The sequence below is a fragment of the Camelus dromedarius genome, chromosome 22 (genome assembly GCF_036321535.1).
Source record: "Camelus dromedarius isolate mCamDro1 chromosome 22, mCamDro1.pat, whole genome shotgun sequence".
Lineage (NCBI taxonomy): Eukaryota > Metazoa > Chordata > Mammalia > Artiodactyla > Camelidae > Camelus > Camelus dromedarius.
This window is the reverse complement of record NC_087457.1, coordinates 20,377,943-20,401,055: the sequence shown is the minus strand read 5'-3', so window position 1 is coordinate 20,401,055 and position 23,113 is coordinate 20,377,943. Positions and strand designations below refer to the sequence as shown.

Here is a 23,113-nt window from a genome sequence, read left to right as displayed (position 1 = left end):
ATCATGTGTTTGACAGTCTGCTAAAGGATTTTTTAAAATAGTATTTGGGAGAAAAGAGCTGGGAATTGCTGGATAAGATTTTTAGAGTTTTTTATACTAATTTTCAACCTCATATTTTAGACTGAATTAACCTAGTCTTTAGCTAGTTGCATTGCTAACCATGGCTTCAGTTCATAACAGCTCATGGATTGCATAAGCACAGACAGAAAGGAGAAAGCTAGGATACAGCAGAAGGGAAGGGAGTGCAGGCTTCTCTGTGACTTTCAGGTCTGGGCTCAGCCTAGTTTTAGGCTGTGAAGCTCTCAAGATAGATCAATCTAGAAATGAATGGATTTTGGCGTTTCATGTTTTATAGAAAAACAATTGCAGACCTGACATAAAGGCATAGATTTGCTTATAATATGGAAGGAAGGGAAAAAGAAGAAAGAACATATAGGAGGAGAGAAAGGGAGAAGAGATGAAATGTAGAAAGTGATGGGAAGATAAGAAGAAAGGAAGGAAGACATAATAGAGAAAATCATTTTTTTAAAGCAAGGAAGGAAGGAGGGAAAAGGCCAAAATGGAGATTGAAGAGAGACAATGGCAGGAAATTTGTAAAGAATTAATTTTTGTTAAACTAATAATTCAAGTACTGTGTCCTTTTCCTCTGTGATTACCCACACAGACCCAGTACTGTATCACCCCGGGAGGCACAGAATATGTACGGGGAAGTATGACACAATGGATTCCATGTTCATTCCATCTGCCCCACACACCTTACCCTGGAATGAGAGAAGACCTGGAATGGATGGAAGGAAACAAAAAATCAACAACTGAGTAAGAAGCTGTATGCCAACATTCATTACCTACCGTATATACCTGCCAGAGGAGGGAATCTCGGGAATCTCCAGATTTAAGAGTAGAGTAGGTTTCATTCCATGTTTTAGAGCAAAGTTTTTGGAAAGCTGCAACTTGGGCACAGAAGTGCCAAAAATAAAGCAAAAACAAAAAACATAAAGCAATTCCATGCACGTAAGTGCCGAAGAACCAAAAAAATCTTCACTTCCACACAGGTGTTTATCACAGCAAACTTGTGGCAAAGAAGACATCTGTGAGTTAGGAAGAGCTCCAATCTGTGAGTTAACAGAACTGAAGAAGGAGAGAGAGTATGTACTTAGCAGATATATGTGAACTGATGCAACATGAAAGGATTTGCACCAGAGGGGATTTTAGAGTGATTCACAAAAGATGAAGGAAGATGAGGCTGCATCAAAGTTCTTTACCAAATTCAGAAAGAAGGAAAAAAAATGCAATATACTTTTTGAACATGTATTATGTACCTTCACCTTTAGTTCTCACAACAGTCTTGTAATTTAGAGCACTGTCACTCCAGTTTTCTGTTAAGCAAACATAGATCTACCCAAGATAACTCAACTGGTGTTTATTAATGCTGGAATTTAAGCACAGTAATACTTTATTTTAGATAATGCTCGTAGCACATTCTTACTGCCAGTTTCATCGTTTTGCTTCAATGTGTGTGATACCAATTTGTATACATGGATATGTTACATCCGTTAGATATGTAAAATTACATAATTTCTATTATATAATAAAAGTATATTTTAGAAAGAAAAATAAAACAGAAGATTAAATTACAGATGCTTGAGATTGCCTTACTAAATCAAATGAGTCTTCCTTTCATTTTTCAAGATTATTTTACAGTTGCATAATAAAGTAAAGCATAGGTAAATTTAATCTCAGTTGGGAAATTATTTCAAATTGATTAATCAACTAAGTAAACTCCTTTAAATTTAACTACAGATTTCTTAATAGTTCACAGTGAGACCTTTCAGAGTATAACAGCTGTAAAATACCTAGGTTCTCAGAAATTGTCTTTTATTTTTTTTTAATGTAAGGCTTTTGTCTACTCTTTGCTTTTAATCACAGTTGAAGAGAATTGGGGGAAAACATTGCATTTAATTTTTATTTTACTCTTGGCTTAACAAAAGGAAGACATATTCTCTTGTTCCACAATCTTCCTTAGATGATTTTTCTACATTGTCCTTGTTCAGAATTAAATCTGTGGGAGGTAAATAATTTCATTCTACTTTGACCCTTTTTTCAACTCTTTCCAAGTGCATGTTATGTGATACTTGTATAGACTCTTAGTGAGATAAACCTCTTTGCATTTTATTAACAGTGTAGCTTGAACAGCATCCTATCAGCTTTATAGTCACTTATATGCTATTGTGCTCTTAGTCCCTGATTATAGGTCTGTCCAGGATTGCACGCATTTTAGGATTTTTATTTCTAATGGCTAATCACATCATAGTTAGATTTTAAATTATCTGGAATATACTGTAGTATTTTCCCCCAATGCATGTGTAGCATTTATTTCCAATGAGACTACACAACCAATTTTTCTGATCAGAATACAATCAAGAATCCCTTACTTCCGTAAAACTTTTATTCTGTTGGTCAAATCTACCTTGCAATTTGTAATAGAATACTGATTGTGCTAATCTTAACTGGCTCTAAAATGTTACCCAAATATCTAATTTCTGAAATGACTAATTGGGTCGCTTAATATGTCGGGAAAGTTACAGTCACAAATTGATCAAACATAGCGATGCCATGCTGGTTGTGTTCCATTTCGTTATGAACAATTTAGAGGAAATTCTGGTATCCTGGGATTTCAAATTTAGAGCTTGAAGCATGTGAAAGCAAGCACCATTTATAAACATTTAAGTGTCTGAATTCTCTTTTAAGGAAACAGAGATTTCATGTAGGAACTTTACTGGGGAGAGCCCTCAGGGACAACTATAAAACAGGAAGGAAAGCAGAATGAATAGAGGGAGAAGTCAAACTCTGTGGGACTCACCAAGGGATACGCTGACATGGCAGTCACCCAAATTCTCATAGGTTTATTTTCCAACCTCTGAAATGCATGCGTCTTCACAAAGCCTCCAACACACTCTCCACTTCTCACTGACCCAGAATTAATAGCATGCCACCGATTAAATGAAATAATGCATGGCTGTACAGAATATCTCACTAGGCCAGATCCTTCCAGATTATATTATGAAAAAGAGCAGGAAAATCAACATAGTTCTGAGCAAGGCCACAAATGCATAATGTTGTCCTTGTTGGCAAAACTCTTTAAATCCTTCCTCCCAATGGAATTGGAATATACTCTGTGAGATTTTTGGTCATAACCATACACTCCAGGCCCTGTTATCTAGTCTAGCAAAGATACCACACCCGTCACCCCAGCTACAAATGGGGGCTATTACTTGGTTAAGTTTGTGTTAGTCCACTGTCATTAGCCAGAATCCAGGAGTCAGACTGGTGAATTAAAAGGGCATATAAGGAGGACCATCATCCCTGCACCAGTTACATCATTAAAAAGAAGGGCACTAATATCTGCCATTCTGCCTGGGACGCAATACTGTTTCTAACTTACTGGTTTGGTCAGACTTTCTATACTACTATCTTAGTTCTTATTCCATAAGCCACAAAAAAAAGTTGTGATGTTCCACCAAGTGCATAATATATCCATTCTAATTATACATTTGGACCAAAGAAATGTCCAGTTCATGAGCATATGTCCCCAAGAGACCCACTGTGACCCAGACTTTATCAGGATTCCATTGGTCCCTATAATTCTCCTCTTTAACAAGGAGGCTATAATAATGCTTTGATTCCCTCAGATAACACCGCCTACCCAAAAGTCTTTAAAATGTTTAGGTATTTCCCTCTCCCAACACAAAGTTACCCCAGTTGATGCTGTATTTCCTTTGGGGATTACTGGGAGAATCATTTTCGCATACGTTTACTGTAGTGTTACTGAGTCTCTCCTCAGGGCAATGGTTTTGGGTCTGAGAACTGATTCAGGTCCAGAAACTAAGCAATGGCTTTTGACTTTTGATTGGAGCAGTGGCCTTAAGATTCCTGACCTTGATTTATTTTTCATTCTAGTTTTGTTTTTTTGTGGTTTTTTTTTTTTTGATTGTGCAGTTTCAGCAACTCTTACATTCCTGTCTTGCTCCCAGGAACGCCATGATCTGATACGTACCTCCAGAGCTTTCTGCAGGTCAAGTCTCCTGGATTGGGACTTTGACATTCATATGGTATTTGTGTCTGTCTCATTACTTATGGTGAAGTATCACTGCCTAGACTTTATTATTTTGAGATTCTATCATACACAGTTCTGTAATAGAATCTCTTTTCATAAGTTTCAGTCTAAAAAGGATAGTCACCACTTAATTTTTTAAAAATCCTAGAATACTCTTACTGGAATATAACTTAAAACTTTGGTAACTATAGGTCTTGCTGGGCCTTCCTTCGTATGGAACATAGTTTCTGGTCTGCCTATTTCTCTGAGATTTCAATGTCTTATTCCACCATCTACCATGGTGAGCCTTACATTTCTACTTCATTAAGTACGTACCATCGTCTTTTCCAAGCTTCCTAGAGCCTCCTAACAACATGTTATCACTTTCCTCTAAAGGTCTTTCCCAAGGTATTATATGTTAATGTTCCAGTTGAGTGTTTTCATATCAATAAACTCTTTCTTATCCAACTGTATATTGAACCCCACCTGATGTGGCATCCTCACATTCCAGTATCTTATACAGTCTCCCAGTTCCTGCTGATACATGTTGGCAGGGTCTTACAGCTCTTTTAGGGTATATCTCCTTTCTTTTCTTAGCCAACAGTACTTCCTCAGCCAGGTTAAGCTGTGACTTGACCTTAATTATCATTCTAGTAACCAGGAGGATGAGATCCGGGTGTGAAGGCACAGTGGTTTACAAGGCAGAGGCTTCTGCATTGTTTTCAAGCAATGTGGAGTTTTAGCCTTTCATATGAAAAAGGTGCCACTTCTGCTGGCCCAGTGGTCTTTTTCAAGTGCATTGACCTAGAAATCCTAATCCCAAATTCCAGTTTCCTACTCCATCCAAATTAAAGCCATGACCTTGGTGTAACACAGTTGATGGGGTTGAGAATTAACTCTTTTCTAGAGATCAACTAGCTTTAAAATCAAGCCCCGGGCCTTATCCTCAGTTGTTTTCTGTCCTCTGACCGAAAAAGATCAGACTCTCTTTATATACTGCCAAAAAGACCTCTGACTTTCACATGTTGCCTTAAATTGGTGACGAATCTTGCTTTTCATTGTCTTCGTCCAGCGCTTTGATTTTACCCAGCAACAGCCATCTGGTTCCTTAGTTCTTAGAACTATTTCTTCTCCTATACTTCTCAAACAAATGAGAGCAAGTACATTCCATTCAGTTAACAACTAATGAAAAATTTTAACAATTGCACACTAAAGCATGCCAAGGTAAGACCTTTATTGCCATCTAACTAGTGGGTGGTCCATTTTACCAAACCTCATTTTATACCTGCTTCCTAGGACAACTTCTGATACCAACTATCTTAGATAAGGTTTTCTACAAAGAGAATCTATTATGAGATTTGTCTGCAAAAAGTTAGTTGGAAAGTACATTCAGGAACAGCATAAGTAAGAAAGCAATGATAACAGGATTACACCAAGGGAACCATGCTATAGTTACTATAGAGGCCTGAGAAGATTCCATAGAGAAATCGGGATCTGGTATCACCATTCATATTATGGCAAGTTCATTGCATCCAGTGCATCAATCAGTCACTGGATGTGGGCTGTCCTGGGGGAAAGGACATGAATGAACTGGGGTGAAGTAGCTTTCTTTGTGAGGGCAATTCCTGATAGTAGAATGTAACTGCCGGCCATTAGCATCCACTAGGGCAATGAATGTCTCACACCACAGCATCTACTTGATAGACGAACGTGAAAATTAGAGGAATATATTTTCCTTTTGTCTTTGGGTATGAACGAGCAAAATATATTAATAGTAACTGGATTAGGACTCATATTCCCTAGGATCAATCTTAACCACTTTATGTTGACAAATCCTTGCTTTCTTGTGAAAGCCAATGGATGGCAAACAAAAGCAAAGGGGAAATGATAGAAATAGTAAAATATGATTAACATGCTTCTGCATTCCACAGTCTAAACCAAATACTTATGCCAGAGAGTCCAGCCACTAATGCTGTTCATTTATTTTCATAGACTGAAGACCTCAGTTTTATTATTTGGTAGATTTTTTTTTTTTTTGACAGAGCTGATTCCTAACATGATTATCCTATCTTATGACGGAAGGTTAATAATATGACAGGAAATTGTCAATAAATCCCTTTCTGGCATAGTGATTACCAGCAGAATCACAAAATATTAAAGAAAACCAGTGTATATAGAACATAGGAAACAAAGGGAAAGTAGTGAGAAGTGAGGTCAGAAGTAATGGAAGTCTGCAAGTCAACAAAAACAAAACAAAAGTTCAGATTTGCCTGAATCAGCAAATGCCTTCGGGAAAAGTAGCTTCTTTGCTTATCTACATGGCAGAGTTCTGATTTTCCCTTCAATTTCATCTGATAATTCCACTCAGTCCTGTCAGGCCTTTAAAATGTATTTTAACCAAGGATTTTAGTTGTTTTCAGCAGGACATTTGGTCTGAATACCCTATATGGCCATTCTTGAAAGTGGAAGTCACAAGATTTCATTATTCAAAATCACGACTTCTTGTTCCACTGTTTCAGCTGATTCTGACTCGTGTGTTGTAGGGAGTGTATGCTGGGCTCTCTAAGTAGTGAGATGCTTCTTTTGGACCTTTAAATTGAGTGCACACAGAGATCTAAACTTCTTTTTGACAGTATGTTAGCTTTTGCTCCTGGATAAACTAAACACCGATCCTTCTGAAAACTCTCAAGCAGTTATGGAAACAAATTCACATGAACAAACTTCCTCCTCTGGATGAAAGCAAGTTATATATTTATAATATGCAATTATAGTAGAAGATGACCTGCCTTTCTTTTCTTTACAAAATAACCTACATTATGGGCCTGGCAAATTGGGCTGAATCAATTCTCTTGAGCCAGATTGGAAAACTGGAAGCATACTAATTACATTTCACTATTTCCATCATCTCTCCTTTGCTCTTGCATGCTTTCCAATGGCTTCTATGATTAAGGAGAAGGAGCATATCCTTAGGTGACCTCATGTAGTCTTTGGGGATTATAAAAGTGATCTGGTACAGAAGAGTTCCTTTCAGTCTCTGAGAAACTCTGAGCATGGGGCCCAATCTTTTGGAGGGGGGCAGTTTCTTCATTTTTTTTAAGGAACAAGATATTTACTCTGGAACGACAGTCTTTATTTAAGTAAAAGAGGCTGAACAAATGATGCATGTCTCAAGATCTGTCAGTGACAACAGCTATCCATGCCCAAAATGGTATGCATTTTGAATGTGTAGTTGGCTTATGACTTTATTTGGAAGACAAAAGGAATTTTGCACCACAGAAGAAAATTCAGGATTTTTTTAAAGTGTAGTTTTACTTTAGAATCATTATGACCATTTTGGGATAGAGAAAAAAGTGAAATAAAGACATCTTGTTTATGTCTACTCTGAAAGAAGGCTTATGGAATATTAATACATCATATAAGGACAAAATAGATAGAAAACACAGTATCATCCACATCTATTTGAGGAGTTGAGGGAATAAAGGACTTTCCACGTGGCCTTGTAATGCAAGTATCTTGGAAGCTTTGATACGAAAACATATAATAAAACAAATAAAAATTTGCCAGCAAGATGAGATGGGATAGAATAAAAGAGCATAAACCTCCAATTGTGAAACAGCAGCAGGTGGAATACATAAAAAATATAACAGCCAGATCAGGGGCCAATGGAAAAGAAGCCAACGTTACTGCATTTAGTGCCCAGAAGTGCTGTACAAATGGAAACATGTTTTCTAACTGGTGACAGGGGTATTGCAATGCTCTTTACCAGAACTATGTCTTTTGGCCAGAGAAACTGGATTTACTAGTTGAATGTTTTCCTTTTTCATCTAGCCACAAAGGATACTGAGATAACTTGAGAAATGAGTCTGTGATGTTTAGTCTGATGGTCACTGAATGATCAACCTCATAACCCAACCACATAAGCACAATGAAACAGATCAATAGGAGATATAAAAATAAGAGTCTCTCTCTTGTAAGTTGTCACTGGGGCAAAAAATTTTGTGTAGGGATTTAGTTAAGGCAGCAAGCACCAAGAATTTTTATTCAATAATTCTCTTTTAATATATTCTGCCTCACAGTTATTGAATGGTGCTCAAACATTTGAGTGGGGAGGAAGTATTGAGTAAAATACATGTTGATCAGAATAAGACCCAAAGAAACACTTGCAGAGTGAAGGACAAAATGCGTGTGGTATTATATTAATTTCTAACACTATATAAGTTTCATGTATACAACATTATATTTCTATTTCTTATATTTCTACTTCTGCCAAATGTATAGTGACAGATGGAAACTAAATTTTTAGTAGTGAGCCTGATGTAGGGTATATAGAAACAGAAATATAGTGTTATACACGTAAAACTTATTATATGTTGTAAACCAATTTTACCACAATGAAAAATAAATATATGATTTAAAAAAACACCTTAGGAAACAAGGAAAAGCTAGGGAATCTCAATTTCTAAGAGTGGAATCGCTTGCACCGATGTTGGTATTGGATTTCGGTGCTTTTAGTATGCAAGGATGCAAACTAGATTGTTCTAACGACTGTTCTAACAACACTGATAGAACAGAGACAAAATTACAAGTCTTCAGGATGTGCTAATCAAGAATAGGAAGTGGATGTTCAAAAGGGCATTCTGTCTATCAGAAGTTTGGGCTGGTAGGTAATTCTGAATATGAGGTCTATATGAGGATTGTTTCCAATGACTCTTCTCAGTGTAAGGGTCCTCGCTCTAAGCCTTTCATGAAAACCTCACCCAGTCTTATTGTACCCTGGCCTCTTCTCCTACTCCTGTGTTTGCTCTCATAATCTTTCTGTGGCCCCAAGTATTTGGATAAAACTGTGAATTCAGTGTTATTACTTTCTTTTTCTTATCGTGGCAATCCATGCAGTTTAGGGTCAGTTACAGTATTAACTTCAGTTAACAGGATTTTTTTGGCCAACTGATGTAGTTGGATTATAATTATTCTTGCCTCTTAAGTTGTGAACAGTATAGCAAACAGCTGCTGCTGCTTCAGAAATACTTTCAGAAGAATTATTAAAACCAAATTATTTTAATCATAAACTTGCCTTATTCTTGCCTTGTAATAAACTGTCTTTTCTTCGTATTTTGTTTATTATTAATGATTTTAGTTGAATAAGCTTTTTTAGGGCATTTGCATCCTGTATAGCATCTCATAAGCAGCTTTGGCCTAACTGATTCTGCAATAAGGTCAGTGGAGAGTAGAACCTCTCTTTACAGATTTTAGATCTCCTTTGTAGGATTATAACAAGCTAAAATGGTCTCCAGTTCATAGAATATCTTACAGTATTTCAAAGTATTAGGAAATTGGTTTTTAAATGCCTTTTTTCTCCAGATGACCATGTAGCATGAAAGAGGCATATTCTGATCCAGACGCGGGAGACCTCTCACAAGGGTCAGCACATAGGTTGTGTCTAGTGTGCTTTTGATTTAAACTGTATTTAACCCTTGAAATCACGATCACCCAGGCTGGATGATTAAACTAAAAAAGTGGAGTGACATAGTTTCTCCACCTAGGGATTCGAGCGCCAACTCAAGGGTGGTAATGCACAGAGCAGAAGGCAATGAAGCACAGCAAATAGAGCACGCAGGTGCATCATTATTGCAAGGCAGATGATTTTGAAATGATAAAATTGAAAAATAGCCACTTCACCCTTCTGTTTCCTGTTCTGATTAATGAAACGTAGGTACTCTGAGATATAAATCAGTCAGGGTAGGAATTGTTGGGAGAAAAAAATTTCTATCCTGATATTTTTATTTAAGGATTCTGACTTTATAATTTTTTCTGGGGAGTCTTTGAGATTGCTCTTTCACTATTTGTGTATATAATTACAGAGCTTCTCCCCCACAAACTGAAGCAAATCACTGAGCCAGAAAAACTTTATTGCCAATGGAGTCTATTATGCTTCTGAGGTTCTCAATTTTATCTAAAACTACCTACTGTTTAGCCACATATCTTTGAGTTATCAACTTATCTTCAAGGAATTTAAAAATACAGTAACCATAAAACATTCATATAAAATTAGCTGGGACCAACATAGATGATGTATGTACTTGCTAAGACACTTTGTCCAATCTCAATTCAAACTAACTTACAGAAAAAGAATAGCATCCATAAGTACGTACTTCTTCCATTGAAATAACTCAGACTGGAAAACAATTATTTTCATTTAACAGGATGCTTAAAGTTTTAAAGCAGACTAAATTCACACCGTTATTTCTTTTTTTTAAGTTATTTTTCAAAGAAATTTAAATAATAAAAAAAAAAGAGTGCATTACCCTGGGTTGAACTGTATCTCTGAAAAGATATGCTGAATTCCTAAACCTCAGAATGTGACCTTATTTGGAAATATGGTCACTGCAGATGTAATTAGTTAAAACGAGGTCATCGTGGAGTAGAGTGAGTTCTTAATCCAATATGACTGGTATCCTTGTTAGAGAGGAGAGGAGACTCAGAGATGTAGAGATACAGGGACACAGATGCACAGGGGAAAAGGCCATGTGAAGACAGCAGCAGGGACTGGAGTAATCATCTATAAACCAAGGGATGCCAAGGACTACGAGCAAACCAGAAGGTAGGAAGAGGCAAGGAAGTACTCTTCTCTACAGGTGTCAGAGACAGAGTATAGCACCGATGTACTTCATTTTTGAACATCTGTGAGACAATAAATCTGTGTTATTTTAAGCCACTCAGTTGGTGGTACTTCCCTATGGAAGGCCCTAGCAAACAAACATGCATTTACTCATTTAATTGCCTTTTTCCATGGCTTCCTTCTTTTGTGTGGATCCACTTTTCAACCTTGTATCATTCTTCTTCTGCCTGAAGGATTTCCTTTAACATTTATCATAGTGTGGGTCTGCTCATGATGAATCATTTCAGCTTCTGAATTTCTGAAAAACGCCTTTATTTTGCCTTCATTTTTGTAAGGTATTTCATTAAAGGTAAAATTGATGATAGGGGTTTTTTTGCTTGTTTTTAATTTCAGCACTCCATGATGCTACTCAACTTTCCTCTCACTTGCATTGTTCCTGAAGAAAATCATGCCACATTCTCAGATCTGTCCCTCTGTACACACTGTGTCATTTTCCTCTGTTTGCTTTTAAGATTTCTCTTTATCATTGGTTTTGAGTAATTTGATGATTGTATGTATCGATGCCACCTTTTTCATGATTCTTGTGCTTTAACTTGTTGAGCCTTCTGTATTTGTGGGTGTATACTTCTCAACAAATTCAGAAACGTTTCAGTCATTACTTCTTCAAATATATTTCTGTACCCCTCCTCTCTTCTCTTGTGCACTCCAATTACACATGTATTATGTTGCTCTGTTCATTTAGCTAATTATTTGTTTTATTTGGGAGAGTTTCCATTGCTGTGTCTTCATCCAGCTGCTTTCTTTCCTCACTTTCTATCACTGAGTCACTTTTAATTGATTTTTCCCCCTTTGTGATTTGTTTTCCTACCGCATATGCTTGGTCATTTTTTTTTATTGGATGCCCAAAATATTTTGAACTTTAACTTGCTAGATGATAGATATTTTTGTATTCTTATACATATTCTTGAGTTTGTCCTGAGTTGCAATTAAGTTACTTGGAATGTTTTTGAAAATTTGGGGATTGGTTTTTTAGATTTGTTAGGTATGACTTGGAGCGGTGCTCAGCCTAGTGTTAATTACTCCTCGCCACACTCTATGTGCACTCTACACGATGCTCCACAAATCCTGAGGTTTCCCTGTCAGTTTGCTGGGAACAGGCAGTACTCAGCCCTGTGTGAAAGCCAAGCACTGTTACCTCTAATCCTTTCAGATGTTTTTTCCCCATTCTTGGGTAGTTTCTTCTGATTGGTAGTCACCTAAATTCTCCAAGGAGATGTCTGGAGATCTCCAGAATTTTCTCTCCCTATACTTCTTTTTCTCCCTGGTATTTTGTCCTGTATCTCTAACTACCTGCATCTCTCTGAACTCTCAACCCCATCTCCTCAATTCAGGGAACCTTCCAGGCTTTGCCTGGGATTCCCCCTCCCTGCTCTGTGGCCTGGAAACTTTCTCAACATTGAGCTGGGCCAATCATTGGGCTTACCTCATTTCTTTCCCATATCTCAGAGATCACTGTCATCCATTGTCTGATATTCAGTGTCTTTAAGACCATTGATTTACACATATTTCTCTGCGTTTTTTTTTTTTTTTTTGGCTTCAAGTGTGTGATAGGCAGAATAATGCCCCACCCCTCAAAGATGCCCATATACTAATCCTCAGAATCTGAGAGTACATTATGTTACATGGCAAGGAAGAATTAAGGTTTCAGATGAAATTAAAGTTGCTCATCACATGATCTTGAAATAAGGAGATTTTCCTGGATTATCTGGGTGGGACCAAAGTAATCACAAGTACCCTTAAATGGAGAAGAGGGAGGCAGAGAATGAGAACAAGAGAGAGAGCACAGTGAGAAACATTTGACCAGCCACTGTTGGCTTTACAGATGGAAGGGGACTGTGAGTAATGAAATGCGGGCAGTCTCTACAAAAGACAAGGAAATGGATACTCCCCTAGAGCTTCCAGAGGGGAAAGCAGCCCTGCTGACATCATGATTTTAGCCCAGTGAGACCCATTTCAAAGTTCTGATCCCCAGCACTGTAATATAATAAATTGTGACGTTTTAAGCCACTGACTTTGTGATAACTCATCATAGCAGAAAAGAACTGTGATAAAAGAGGGAGAGTTCATTCAATCCCTGCTACTTCACCTTGGATGAAAACTAAAGTCTAAGCCATGATTTTTAAATTTAAAAAAAACTATTAAAATTATTAATAATAATTTGTTAGCTAACCATAACAAAAAATATTTTAATTGTCTATACCAACAACAAAGTAGAATAGATAGATAGTAATATGTAATCTTTTCTTAACAGATCATAATGACAATAACCTACAATGCGCCTAGGAATAATAAAGCTTACAAAAGAAAAGCAAAACATTTGTGGTGATCATCATCCAACTGTACTGAAGGACATCTTAGGCTGGATTTACAGAAGAGATGCTGAGACTGAGAGTTTCATGCTTGGGGCGGGTAGGCAGATTACTAGAGAATACTCATGGAAAAAACAACTTTAAAGGTGTAAAGGAAGTAAGATTCATTGGGGGAAATCTTGTGATGCAACGATGACAAACAACTTAATCAAAACTATGAGCAGTTCTGAAGCTGGGACAGTCCTTCGTAGAAATCCCAAATTGTGGCAAGAGGACCAGAACTGTGTGTACTCATTGACTTACAAGACGCTGGACATGCACTTGCCCCAAGAAGGCAGCATAACATTTGGTGAAGCAGTTCTATTATAAACTGAGGTCAATGCCTTGAGAGGGACATTAGTATATAATCCTTTAGATATAATAGGTTTGCATCCCAAACCACCAGCAGCTTGGAGAATGGGTGCCTTGGTCATGAATGGGGGATGTCTGCAGTGTCACAAAATATCCACCTAATCACTTCCTATTGCCTTTTGTATCCACTTCCCTTCCATAGCAAGTTCATCTAACCTGAGAATAGCTTCCCAAGATTCTGGTTTGGTTTCTTTTTGGAAAACTTTTAAAAGAAAGGCTGTTTGAATGAATACATCCCTCTTGCTGCAGCTGATCACAGGAATACAACTGACAGTCATTCCTCTGCCCTCTATTAGCCATTCTAAACATACCATTTCACGTACATCAAATTTACAAACAAAATTGGTAAGGATGTGAAGAAACTGGAAATCTTAGCCACTGTGAGTGAGGTGGTAAAAGGGTACAGTGAAATGAGAGAAATTTCCCAATGTCTAGTCTAACTAAATTTGTCACATTTCAATACCCAGAAATTCAACTTCTAATTAGTCTTGTGAACTTCTCATTCATGTACACAAGGAATCTTAGTCAAGTTTTTCATTGAAGCATTATTTGTACAAACAACTGGAAATTTATCTGTTTTTCAACAGTGAAAAGAGTGAATAAGTTATGATATTTTCATACAAAGGAATACCACACAGCAGTTAAAATGGGTGCTCTACATCTTTCATGAATAAATACTGAAAATATAATTTTAACTGTTAAAAAACACAGCACAAAATGCTAGGTAAAATGAAGGCAGCAGAGAGAAAGCTGAACAGTCAAACAGAAAAAAAAGGTATTTTGTTTTAAATGATAAAGCTATTATAGTTCCTTTATATCAAAATGGTATCGATCCAAAAGAAAGGGAAAAGTTAATGATGTAGAAATGAAAGAGAAAGGAGGGGCAATTTCAGGAGCTAAGTTCTTAAATATGGATCCAATGCACAGAAGGAGGGAGAAACTTTCATAAACTTTAATGATGTTATTTTTTTTTTTTTACTTACTGCATATAATACTTTTAAGTAGGAAAAGAAATTTAAATTGAAAATGTAAAAATTAATGTTCAAGCAAGCAAACTTATTGTTCTGATTGAATAAAGAGATTCATTGAAAATAAAGAGAGATAAGACTGAAAAATGGGAAATTATTGGAGGAAATTATTACTAGATATGGGTATTTGGATTTCACAAGATTAGTAATAAGGAGACACTAGATTATTGCCACTCTGAAAGCATTACTCTTAAATATTCTCCTAGGTTATATTCTTTCAATTAAAATTTTTTCAGACTCAGGTTTATGAAAATACCCAAGGCAAAGCTTTTGCAAATGTAATCAATTTAAGATTAGGGTTTGTTTCTTTCCTGCATTGGCCTAAAATGTATATGATTTAAAATACAGAAAAATCAAGATTACTAGATAATGGTTTTGGCTCTGTGGAATATGTGTGGTTAAATTAGCATAATCAGTTTACTGGTACAGTTAGATTCTCAATCTGGCCACATGAGATTGATTAAGAAGGCTTCACCCTCAAATAGCTCTTGGATGCAAGCTGATGTAGAGTTAGAAACAATGCTTAAGTGAGTAGGAAAACCCAGTTGTACTTCTCATCTCATATTATTCAGTAGCTTATAAAAAGAAATTTGGGCACATATGAAAGAGCTACAGATGTATTTACTCAAAGATGATAAAATAAAAGTTATTTTAGACATTTAACAGGCTAATGATCCTCACATTTTAGTGTTTCCTTTACATAAAACAAAGCCTATTTTACATTCTTCCTTTCAAGTGTATTCTATAAATACACTTGAAAGGAATGTTTACATAATAAATCTCAAAGGTTTGGCGGAGGCAGATTAATAGCTAAATATCTGACCTATTTTTTGATTTGCTTCAAAACATATGAAATATATATATGGCAAATTATAATGCTGCTGAAGAAAACATTACATGCTACAGAACTGGAGTAATATTGCATTTTTCGAGGGTTTCCAAAATAATTATTTGTGAGAAGGAAATATCTTCTCAATCTGTAATACAAGGGCCTCTTTGGACCCCGCAAAGAAACAATGACCCCATGTAAGTACCAAGCATTGTCCACAACCTGATCTACTGTACCTTACACACTTTTTTCAGTTATCAATGGTAAGACAAAATTTATAATATCTTAAACATTTTAAATACTGAGTAGGTTTTGATAAATTGATTATCTCAAAAAAAAAGTCTTTTAAAAACATTTTTTGATGACTTAATGAGAATATAAATGTCAAATACTTGCAACAGGCCATGTCTCCATTTCAAGGGGGCTTATTACTGCTGCCACGAGAGGGATCAGCATTCCACTGGCTTCTCAAATGTTTCTACTTCAGCAGCATAAAATTTGTCTGTCTTAAATCATCACACAAATAAATCCTTAAGGCTGCTTCTTCCCCCATTGCAGAATCATTCTTTCAGTTTTGGCAACCACTGGAGCTTTCTTTTTCTGATAATGTCAACTAAAGGGCAAGTATTTTAATAATGTTTTAAACACGTCCTGTTTTTCAAATGAAGAAACGTGTTCATGGTTGAAGATTTGTTTAGACAAGATAAAAAATAAATCAGAATGAAGGCACTGGATTTGCAAGGTCTGAAATGTGTGATGGCCTTGATAAAAGATTGTGCTAGAATCTCTTTGGTGGTGCTTTAGCAAAGTGATAACCATTTGATGTAGCCAGAGGATGATTTAATGCATTGCTAATGCATTTAGCCCGGGTGAAACTGATCCTATTTCTTTAATATAACTCTTACATCCCCTAGTATCCCATTATTACGAAAACTTTAGCAAAGATGAAACATTTTTCTCTGAAGAGCTTTGATATTATAACAAGATAATTTGATGAGTACTGAGTTGATAATTTTAGCATACGAAGACCACTTACATATCTTTAGCTCATTCTGAATGTCTAAGCTATCTGGTCATAATGATGTCCTTTGCATATATTAGGTGCAGACTGTGCCAAATCCAGCTTCCTCTGCTGTTTTCAAATTCTTTCATGATCTGGTCCTACTCAGAGGCATATTTACCAGGAAAGTAATGAAGCTTAATATTCAGGGCTCCTCACTTGCACTCGTCTCTTCCAAGGCCCTGGGAAGAGCCTCCAGTACTGTGTTCTCAGCATCGTACATGACATTAGCAAAATCAAACTTTTTTTTTTAATTAGCTAGGATCACTGTCTTTTTCACCCATGCTTCCATTTGTCACCCTTGCCCTCATGTCAAGTGATATTGAAATAACTGCAGGGATTTGGAGGATCCAGGTAAGGGAGCTGACAGAACATTTAGTTTTCATTATTGGAGTTTATCTGTGCTGCTCACAGCCACTATCATGTATTGTTATTTCCAGCCACCCTGTATAGGAATGGCTTCCAGGAATTCTTCTACCACCTGCAGGACCAACTCACCCAGTGTCCTGACAAGAACTGCAGGGCCAGGTGATATGCAGATGTTCTAAAGGGACTGCAATCAAAATATGAATGTAGTGACTGGATAAATGAGTTGTGATATATTTGTACAGTGGAATACTACTCAGCCATAAAAAGGAATAAAATAATGCAATTTACAGCAATGTGGATGGACCTGGAGATCATCATTCTAAGTTTAGTAAGCCAGAAAGAGAAAGAAAAATACTATATGAACCATATGATATCACTTAAATGTGGACTCTGAATAAAAACAAGGATACAAATGAACTTATTGACAAAACAGAAACAGACTCATAGACATAGGAAAAAACGTACGGTTACCGAAGGGGAAGGGGATAGGAAATGACAAATTGGGAACCGAAGATTTGCAAACACTAACTACTATATATAAAATAGATAGATAAGTTTATACAGTGTAGCACAGGGAACTATATAGTCAATATCTTGTAGTAACCTATAGTGAAAAAGAGTATGAAAATGAACATATGTATGTACATGGATGACTGAAACATTATGCTGTACACCAGAAATTGATGCAACATTGTAAACTGACTATACTTCAATGAAAAATAAATAAATTTTTAAAATAAAATAAAAATGAGTGTGGCAGAGGAGAAACAAGGTTTGAGACAGACCAAAGAACACTGTGAAGGATTCTCCAATCCTCAATCACTTAAAACTCTTAAGCGGAGGATTTACTTCTCCTGGGCCCCTAGTCTAACTCATCAATAATGAAAAGTAAAGTGTTTATGCGAGAAGAAAAGCAAACTATCTTTCTACTCTTTCTACACAAAATGATACTTCAAGATGATTATCATACGAAGGGGTGATTACAGAGAATGCAGCCAAATCATGAAAGAAAAAAATGTCATAGAGGTGTCTGGTAGTAAGTAATAAAAATATGTATCATTTTGGTTTTCATTCACTTTTCAGGTTTGTGGTTTGTTGTGATTACTTTTATTCATCCAAGTACATATTTCTTCTCATGATTGAGAGAATGTCCAATCCTATTATCAAATCAGACTGCTACAATTAGATTATCTTTCTTCACTAATGAAGTGTATCTTCATAGATACAAAGCAGTTATGAGACAGAGGTAAAGTGGAAAAGAGCAGGACCTCCCCTGGGACTTTCTTCTCACATTTGGGCCCAAGTTAACACAAGACAACTCTAAGCGAAGTGTGCAGTCACCTCACTTCCAGCAGGAGCCAAGTGGATCCTGACATATCTTCATTTTACCCACAGATACATAGTTCATGTGATTCCAGTAAATCAGTAGAATCTAGATTTGTTTACAAAAGCTCTATAAAGTCAACTTCCTTGTGTATGTGGTGAATCCTCCCTAAATTCCACGATTTTGAACATGGGACTGCAACATCATGATTGCATTTTGCTGGCTTCTCCATCCCTATTCAAACTGTTTTGATATTACCCAAGATGTAATTGGTATTTTCCACCAGAGACATCTCTAGTGTGGGTAGTTTTCCCCACTGCCTAGGCACGAACTGACAACTGCTTTCTAATAGTCTCTAATGAGCAGCTGCTTTGGATGGTTTACAAATCTGAAATCCAAGATATCTTCACCTTATTTAGTTTCTGCCCAAAGCTCTGGTCTATGCATATTCAGTTATGGTTCATGGTGACCAAGTAGGGCTGTCTGCACCACTATCTTCTCCAGTTCTTTTAATGGTTATTTCTCTGCTCATGGCCCTCTATACATTCAATTTTTTTCTAGTAACTTTGAGAATAGGGGCCATCAGGAGTCTTAGAAGAGGAATGCAATTTCACCTACTTGTCAATAGTCCTGATGGCTTATAGCATTTTTCCTATCGGCAGGGTCTCTCAGAATTTTTTTTTTTTAGTTTTAAAAATTACATTTATTATTGTTATTTCTATGTATAAAGCTTCTACATGAGAATGTATTTTTGTTCTAATCCATATAATCCCCAGGAATTTCATAGACTGAGCCAGGCCTTGAATTCTAGCTGGATATGTTAGCCAGCCTCTATTTGTCCTCCATAGTTTCTTCTTCTGAGGAATCAGTGATAAGCATGTCATCAATGCAGTATACGAACTTGCTCTAATGGTTATCATGTTCAAGTCTTACCTCATTAGATTGTGGCCATATGCCTGAGAATTCAAATTTCCTTGTATCAAAACAATGAATGCATACTGATTTCCATTCCACAAGACTGCAAACTGTACCTGGCTGGGCTCCAAATCTACTATTGAAAAGGCTGTGTCAGCCAAGTAGGTAACATCGCACCAGTCCCCACTGGCCTTCTGCACTTCCTGTGCAGGCTTTATTGTGTCAAACACAGCTGAAGCAATCAAATAAACTACCTTGGCTAACCCTCAGTAGGCTGGTATTAACCTCTAAACACAGTCTTCCATAAGTACTGCCCAGACAGGACTATTAAAAAGGGAGATGAAGAGTCAAAACTCCCCAACCATTTCTTAATGAGAGCAGAAATTTCATTTCCCTCTTGGAACTCGCTATAGCTTAATGTTTATTACTGAGGAATGCTTGGTTCCAAAGTTTCCCATTTATTAAGGCCAATTAAAATTGCATGAAAGGTGGTTTTAGCAGATATCCTCCTTATAAAAGGTAGTATGTTCTACTTGGACATAATACCCATCCCAAGCATGCATTCATGAAAAATGGAAAGGACTATCGGTATCCAGTCACACTTTCCAAATCTTAACTCCACTCCTAACTTTATTCTCTCCAACCATCCCAAGTTTACTTCCATGTCATTCAGAGCACACTGCCTACCCTCCCCCCTCCGTAGGAATTATTTTATACTGGGCACCTATATCTAGCTTTTCTAAGAGGGTTTTGTTATCAGGCCCCTTGCTCTAATCAGTGCATACAGTCTCAGATCCCCTACCAGAGATTAAGCAAGCAAATATTGGCCTTTCGGTCGATCTTTTTTGGATTTTATAGCTTAGCCTTTAACTAAGGGAGTAAATTTCTTCAGACAGGACAGGTAGAGGTAATTTACTATGGCCCTTTAGGAGGTAAGAGTGATGCCAAGAAGTTCTCCCCCCTACACACACACACCTTGTTAGTTGGAGACTATCCAGATGCCTTTGTTCATCTAAGGTCTCAGCAACTTGGGGGTCAGCCATTCACCTACATAATCACTTCCATTCAGCAATATACAATGTCAACTGTATACCTTCCTGATAGTTATTTCAAAAAGATTATGCCAATAATTATTCTCCAGGCATTTCTGATGCTTTGTTTTTAATGTATCCTAATGCTTGAACAGAAAGAATCCCATGAGATTCCACAGTTACCTGAACCAGGTCTCCAGCTGCTTATATAACTTTTTGAGTAACCAACAGTCATAGCTGAGTTACTTTGCTAATGAAAGCAGCGTCTCTCCTGGTTATCAAAGAAGCATAAGAAAATTTCTAGGACCAGAAAAATCTGACCTTACTGATTTTATCTTTTTCCACTGCCACCTACTCTTCTTTTAGAAGTCTAGCTTTTATTAAGGCTGCTTAATAATGGCCAGGGAATAGAATTTTTAATCAATTTGCCCTTTTTTAACCACTCTTTTTCTATCCATTAAGTCATTTCCCCCATACATAGATGGATTTTCTACAATTTCCATTGATGAGACTAATTCCAATAATATGTATTGGGTTTTCACCATTTCATACAAGGATTGGTAGGCCACTAACTAATATGACATCAAGTCTTCATCATATTTCCCCATTTCCTCGTTTTTCTTGCTAAAATAAATAATAATAATAATAGTAGTAGTAGTAGTAGTAGTAGTAGTAGTAGTAGTAGTAGTAGTAGTAGTAGTAGTAAATATCTTAGCTATTGGGATTTGTGGATCTGAGATACAACCTAGCTCAATGCACCAATCTGAAATAACATGAAAAATCATATTGTTAAATTAGACTCACACAAATCAGAGATCTTACCCAGTATCAAGCATTACTAATAATTTAAAGAATTCAAGTAATTATGAGGCTCAAGCAAAGGAGGGAAAGGTCCAGGGTCTTCAATGAAGCTGCCCAGATGTGTTCTGGGCCTGTATTAATATATGAGATCTCCAAGTGATATGTACAATCACACTTCTTACAAGGAGGAGGCATTTTGGTCATTAAAACATCTCCATTTTATATTTAGATAGCTACATAGTTAAGGTGACATTTTCCCCAGAGCCATCCCATAAAAGTCTAACTTCCATAATCAATCCTAAAGAACCATGTTTATCCTGTGGAAAAATATTCTGAAGATAGTAACTCTTCTGCTAGCAAATACCATTCGTTCACCTGCTATGAGATCTGTCATTAGCAAGTTTACGCTGAAATCTGATTAAGTCACCTTCTTTCTCTCCTAGAAGCATCCCCTTCCCCAGAAAGGGGATAGAATGCATTACAGAGCTGCTGCTATTTACCTTGCAGTGCCTAAATTTATATTTGTAATCTTGGATTCTTTTTCCCAAAAAAGGAGGTCCCAAAATGATATTTTTCAACTCTCCCCAAATGGATCAATCCTTGCCTTTGCTCTATGCTAGCAGCGAGAGAAGAATTAAGATGCACTTTCATCTTCTCTTTTAACTCTCTTCTAATATACCTTTTCTGCTGCGCTGTATCTGATCCCCTCCATGACCCATTTATCCTATGCACCATTCACCCTGGGCTCCTCCATATCTGTTTAACTCTGCCTGAACTCATCTACCTTCTCTTCTAAGGCAAATCCTTTATAGCTTTCATATCTCAGTTTTCTTCCCAACTACACAAAACTTTCTCTTATTTTGCTGCCTCTTGCAAATACATCTTCTTTGAAATTGCACAGCTTATGCAAACTACTCTGAATTAACACTAACAATATCGACATCGATTGAATGTCCATTATTTGTCATGAACTTTTCTAGACAACTCATAGGACAATAGTAACATCAACCTTACAAAATTATATTCATTGTGCATTTTATTATCACTTGCCCAATATCATATAATAAGCAGGTAGTGGAGGATAAATTCAGATCTCACTCTGTATCTGACTGCCTTCAAAGCTCAGGATCTTTCACCACAACATGATGTAGACCCTATTCTGCTCATAGTTCCCTCTAAAAGCTTAATTTTCATATTTCTTAACTTTCTATTAAATAATAAGCATGTTCACAGGAACTAGCATGCATTTTAATCTTAATATCCCTCTTCACCTTGAATACTATCCTATCCACGTTATAGCAACTTAGTAATATCTTGTTGAATACATATATGAATGAATGAATTAGATGTTAAAATAAAGGCAACGTTTTTTGCTTATTTTGCAGTCCCTGGGGAAAGAATGTAGTATAAATATATATAGTACAAATATATAAATTCTTGCTGGTTGACTATATGTTCAGGTTGATATATTTGTCAGGGTGAATAATAGACCACATCAGTAAACTTCCCCAAAACGCAGGGACTTAAAGAATATAGAAGTTTATTTCTCTTTTATATAAAGTACTGAACTAGTAGCTGCGTTTGATCAATTAAGTCATCCATGGACCAAAGATATGGGGTAAGTTCTGACATTCTCAACATGAGGCTTTCACAGCTGCAGACACTGTCATTTCCAGTCAGCACTGAGGTAAGAGCAGTAACCCAGGGAAACAGACATCCTTTCAAACAAGTAATACGAACACTGAATATATCAGTTTCTTTCCCATTCTGTTGGGAAAAACAGTCACATGACCACAGAAATGGACTGGAAAATGTAGCCTATGGCCTTCTGGGTGCCAATATGCCAGGCCAAAACTAGATAAGTATGTGTAGGGTAGGATATGCTGGGCTAGCAGTCAGAGCTCAACTCTCAGTGGCTTAAAATAACAAAGTTGTACTTCTTACCCATTCACTATGTCCATCAGGGGTCAGCTGGGAGCTCAGCTCAATATTTTCTTTGTCCTTACTCTGAGATCCTCACGGACTCTTCAATTACTCCCTGAATTTATGCCAGATCCTGTGACAAGAGAGAAAAAAAAATCTTTAAGAGTTGTTCATCAGCATTTATAAGGTTTGGTCCAGTAGTGGTACACACCACTGCCATGAAAAGTTCACTGGAAAAAAAAATATATATATATTGGCCAGAACTAGTCACAGGGTCTCAACCAACCACAGAGGGCCATGAAGGTCAAGTCTATGTCATACCCAGAAGACAGAGAGCTACCAAT

The 23,113-nt window shown here is 36.8% G+C and overlaps 1 long non-coding RNA gene across 2 annotated transcripts in view; it reads right to left on the bottom strand.

The window, feature by feature from the left end:
• Nucleotides 1-22,870, bottom strand: part of LOC116149164 (uncharacterized) — a 121,695-nt gene extending 98,825 nt beyond the window's left edge. Inside the window, exon 1 of one of the 2 annotated variants that reach the window (XR_004132795.2) lies at nucleotides 22,791-22,870. This is a non-coding gene — a long non-coding RNA (uncharacterized LOC116149164). Of the gene's footprint in view, nucleotides 1-849; nucleotides 898-22,790 lie in introns of those variants that run through there. The other variant, XR_010377233.1, reaches the window with a different exon arrangement.
• Nucleotides 22,871-23,113: the final 243 nt, after the last annotated feature.